This window comes from Gavialis gangeticus, unplaced genomic scaffold (genome assembly GCF_001723915.1).
Source record: "Gavialis gangeticus isolate Ggan-Ray unplaced genomic scaffold, GavGan_comp1, whole genome shotgun sequence".
Taxonomy (NCBI): domain Eukaryota; kingdom Metazoa; phylum Chordata; order Crocodylia; family Gavialidae; genus Gavialis; species Gavialis gangeticus.
In genome coordinates this window covers 390,708-396,293 of record NW_017729031.1, presented here as the reverse complement: position 1 = coordinate 396,293, position 5,586 = coordinate 390,708, and the positions used below count along the sequence as shown (strand labels likewise).

The 5,586-nt window shown below is 39.8% G+C and overlaps 1 protein-coding gene across 16 annotated transcripts in view; it reads right to left on the bottom strand.

The window, feature by feature from the left end:
* The window catches only part of BAZ2B (bromodomain adjacent to zinc finger domain 2B), a 327,194-nt gene that overhangs the window by 146,705 nt on the left and 174,903 nt on the right, over positions 1-5,586 (bottom strand). The gene's annotated exons all lie outside the window — the stretch shown is intronic.

Genomic DNA, 5,586 nt, shown 5'->3' with positions numbered 1-5,586 from the left:
TTTTTTTTTTTTTTTTTTTTTTTAGTTGTGCCCCAATCAACCCTCTATTTGTAATTTACAGTTAATTTACCAGGTTCTGGCTTTTGGCAATGAGGAGAGAGGAATTACCATGCAAGCCTGAGCCGTTTAGAAGTCTCAGTGCCCTTTTAGGTGACTTGTGGTCCCAAATCTTGAGTATTTTTTGACATTACACTATAATTTGTTTTGATGCTGAAAATACACACTTGGAAAAAAAATCCAGAATACTAAGAATATTGTATCAAAATTGCTACTTTTTAGAACAGGGTGCATTCATGCAGGCCACTTCATAATTACTGTGGAGTAATTTACCTCAAATCTTACTCCACAGCAAATTTAGCTCCCACCCCAGTCTGCCTCATACAATGGAGTTTCAGAAGGGATCCTCACAGGACCATTGCTGAGCTGTTTTCTACACAGGGGAAATTATGCCAGAACAGAAATGGGGCTTTTAGGTCTCTTTAGGCCACTTGTGCTTTTATGCAAAGCAGAGTACAGAGCAGCTAATGTATCACCCAGAAAATATAAAAATAAACAGATAATATAACTAAGTGGGATATCAGCTTTTGTCTTAAGTGAGTCATAAAAACTCTTCAGACAGGCAAATCAGATATACAGCTTTGTGACATGGCTCCTTTATTATTAAGTTGAAGAGCATCTTAACATTTATACAGCACCTTTCATCTTCCCAAGATGCTGTAAACAACATACAAATGGTATCATTAACATGCAGTTCTACCTAATCTACAGGTTAGCAGACAGGCAGACAGCTTGGTAAGCATACTAAGAATAGCCATATAAGGGCATGTGGATTGACCCAAGGACCCCTTTGCTATACCAGGACCTTACTTTGAATGAAGAGAAGTCCTCTTCAAGACATTCTTTAAAATAAATGTATCTATTTTGCACCAAATACACTGAGTAATTCAAGACAGACCTTTTTTAAATCGCTTCTAAGGGTATGTACAGTTGTTATACTCTGATCCACCTAAACAGGGTTAGGTCAATCTAAGTGCTGATCTGTACATAAGCTTAGAGAGGTTAGATCAGCCAAAAAATGGCCAGCCTGATCTAAATTAGTTTACCTGAGGAGGTAAACTAAGATCAGGAACAGGTTAGCCTGATCTACCAAATGCCTGCTCACTTTGGGTGCACAACCCCAGGGCTGGGAAAGCCCAACCACTTGCCCCAACCCCAGGGCTGTTCTTTTCCTATCCCCCCGCAACCTAAAAAGGATATTTTTAGGTCCCTGACCATCCTGCCCTCCCCACCCCCGCTATTCTGATTGACTTAGACTGGGTTCCCAATGCAGCTCGAAGCACCAAATGCATGCACAGGACAATCCTGATCTATGATCACATGGCTTAAAGTAAGCTGCACAATCGTAGATCAGATCCACTGAACGCCTGCACATACCCTAAGAGACAAATTGTAAAGAACATGCTTTCCTTGCTAACCACCAATGGGTTACAACTGGTTAATGTTTTGTCAGAGAAAGACCTTTTATGAACTCTCTAATTTCTAAGGAAAAAAAAATGTGATGCTATACTGTCTACAACAAGCCTGGGTCTTGGACAAGATGCAGATATGCCAACATGATAAAAATATAACACGTTTAGATTATATACAACTCAAAGAACCAACAGATATGTAGACTGCTCATAAAATAAAGTAACTGTTGGGATGGTGAACTTAGACTCCCATTGAGACCACATGACAGCATCTCTTTTGAATATTTTGACAGACAGTAAGGAAAGACATTAAAAAATATTTTACACAAAAGAACAAGAATCCTTCAATATCACTGATCAGTCCAACTGGAGTATTAAGATTTTGGAGGAAGTTTCCACTGAAATAGTGAAATTTTATTTCATGCAAAACAATTAAAAGTATATAGAAAGCACACAGCAGGAACAAGTAGATGGACGAAAAAACAAAAAGTTTTTTGGGGCCATCACTGCTATTCTTTAAAACGCTTGGAAAAAAAAAAAAATCAGTCCTTTAAGGTTTCATATAGACAAGGGTTGCTCAACCTGTGGCCCGCAGAGCCAGAAACATGGCAGCGAGGGAAGTAGTGGCCGTTCATATGGTCACCTCCTCCTGCCAAATTCCCAAATCACTGCCAGTCACAGCTGGGCCATACCTCCCCCCCCCATCTATATGGGGGTTAGGTCATACGTCTTCTCCCTTTGCTGGGCTGGGTTGGGGCCAGGCAATGTCCCCTTCCCCAGCCCCAAAGATTGGTCTGGGGACAGCCCATGCCCCTTCCTCTATGGGGCCAAGCCATACCCCTTTTCCCCATGGAGCTGGATTGTGGCTAGGCCACACCTCCCCCTCCCATGGGGTCAGTTTGGGGGTGGGCCTTGCCCCTTCCCACCCCCACATGGGCCAACCATGCTCCCTTTCCCCCATGGGCCAGGGCATCCCCCCTTCCACTCTGATGCCAGGTTGTGGCTGGGCTGCCCCTCCCTCTCACATGGCCAGACTGTGCCCACCATGCTAGCCCCAGTGTTAGATTGGAACCATTGGCGGGATCTAGTCCATGGACAGGCAGGGCACTACCCATTCAGCCCACCAGGTAAAAATGTTAAGCACCACTGATATATACAATTATGGTTTTAAAAAACAAACGAACACAAATTGCAGTGTTAGGAGATCCAAAGACGTTTTCAAAACAGCAGGAATTCTGAACAAGTTCCATATGATTCATTTGGAAATATAAAGAATCTCTTGCTCAGCTGCACAGGAATTCTTCAATTTTAGAGAAAAATGACACCCACAAATTTCACTGAATATAAAAGAGGGAAACTGCACCAATAGTACATTAATACTGTTGTAATTTACAGAGATAATTCTGCAGTAATTTTAGTGATATTAGAGGAAGGGAAGGGAAAGTGAATATTAGATAATGGAAATGTAAGGATTACACGTACAAATCAAAAGTATTCATGAGAATGAAAACTAGATTTTGAGCAATGCAAGTGAGATACAGACTGGGTTTTTAACTTGTCATTGTGTCTCTGAATATGAAGCACGTACACAAAAAAAGAATAACAAATTCACAGTACAAAATGATGGGAAAAGGATTATTACTCTTAAAACGCCATAGAAAATAAAGTTAGAATACTTGAGAAGTAACATGGAGGAACACACAGAGAATGGGGATTGGGAAACATACCAAAAACAACCCAGAAAACCAAAAAAACTGCCTGTCCAAGATACAAAGTTTCAAATTCAAAGATTTAAAATACCATAACACAGTGATATGCAGTAGCTAAAGTAAACTTTAAATATTATCCGACTAGCAAACTGCCTGTCAAGACTGATCAGAGGGGAAGTCACAGAACGCCATGTGCCACCACCCCACACTGCCGCCACCTCCCAAGAACCAGGGGTGAAAGGGGGAAAGCTTGCACGTTATGACTGCCGCTGCCAGCCACCAGCCCACACTGCCACTGTTCTGCATCTGGCCAAGTGCCACGCCAACCCCATGTACCACACCCCCTGCTCCATGTCCACCCCCCACCCAGCGGGCTGTCTGTGCAGAGCACTCTGATTGGTTGTCTCAGTAAGCATTGTGATTGGCTGCCAAGACAACTAATCAGAGTGCTCCAAGAGCGTTATGGACAGACACACAGATGGAATAAGCTTTTTATATATATCTAATATTATATTGAATGGGGATCTATACAAGCCAAGCCACTACTTCAGCAAGACAGGAAACAAGATTTTTGGCTAAAAGTTTAAGAAAACCCTTTTACTATATACAACCTAGCTTGCTTTAAATACAAAAAGCAAAAAAACCCTACAAATTCAGGGATAAGAGGTTCCATGAGATAGAAGTATCTCAGAGGTCTCTTTTCCAAGACCATCACACAAATGTAGATATTTAATAATGTACGGCTTGATCTAAAGGGGCGCTTAAGAGCTGCAACTCCCACTGAAGTAAAATAAACGATTTTCTTAAAATGGGAAGGACTGGAGACAGTGGAATCCCTTGGATGCTCAACATCCCTCGGAATGAGACAAAGTGATCTACTGCACCTACATCCATTAGATACATTTGTTACAACTTCATGAGTCATTCAGCAAAACAGAGAAAGTGACTGAATTAGAATATTGTCACAAGATACGTGCATCTCCTGCTTCGAACAGAATTTTACCCTTCAAGGTTTCACCTCAACATGCATTTCCTTCAAATGCCTTGGCTACCTAGCTATGTGTATAAGACTATTAGCCATCCAGTGACAAAGTCCTACTTCTTTTCGGCCAACATGATATCTAAGATATATTGTCAAACAAAATAAAAAGGTTACAGAGGAATAGCTGAAAAATTTACTCTAGGTTATTATTACCAAGAATGCACAAAAAGTCTTATCCAATTTTTCAAAAAGAATCCTATCTTTTATTTACTTATTGAGTTCTATCATTTTATAAGTAAATAAAGATCATTAAATGAAAGAGCATTAGTACAAGGTCAAGTCCCTAGTTCTGGTAAAAAGAACCTCCCCTTCTGATGACAAAATCTTTGTTGCAATCTATAGAAGAATGAATTTTAAAAAATCCCTGAATTAGTAAGTGAAGACTCTTGAAGCGTAGACTTTACTTCAATGCTCAATTTATTAAAAGGACAGTTTAGCATTCTCAAAAGTAAGTATTTAAAGGGATATATGGAAAAATACTAGCATCTTACAGCACCCAATACTGTGCACATAGCCACAAAGCTCTTTCTTGCAACATTCTGCAATTGATGGGATCACTAGAGATTGTTTTAATGATTTTACAAAATGCTACTAGAAAAGAACCATATATAACTTGTAACTAATTTATCTAAGATTAGGCAACAACCACCATTATCCATACATAGTGATCATAGTAGCTCTGCCATTTGGGATCCTGCTAACTACCCACAATTTGACAATTTGTAAGGTCAGAAGGTGGTACTCACACTTCAACAGTATCAATTTTTCAGAAGTACCAAAACAGTTCAGGTTCCTGAGTCACGATTATGAAAATAATTTAGACACTTACATGTCTAAGTTCCCTTGACTTTTAATGAAACTTAGGCTTTAAGCTGCATTTTTTAAAGTTACTTGGGACCCTAGATCAGTTAGGGGCACTTGAGAATTTTACCTCTAGCCCCTGATCAGCAAGCGAAGAAAAAGATTCAGTCTTATTATCTATCAATCACAGCTTGAGCTTACAAGAGCAATTAACCTACTCTTCCTTTCTTGAGCTTGATTAGAAAGAACCTTCACCACAATAAGGTATTGCAAAGAAAGGACAGTTGAAAAACTTCAAAGAAGAGAGAATGGGTCTATTATTACTGCACCTTTTCTCATTATTAAATAAGCACTTTCTACTATAAAAGTATTGATGAACACATCAAATGACAGAAATGAAGACATGTTAGGACAGAAAAAAAGACTTAGGCAATAACATCTACTTCTTGGTTATTTGCTAAAGTGTTTCTTTGAGGATCACTGTCAAAGGGCTGAGTCACCCAGGCAGTCTGCAATTGTGTTCTCCTCTTCTCATTTTAGGAGCATGCTTAACTTTATCCAGTCA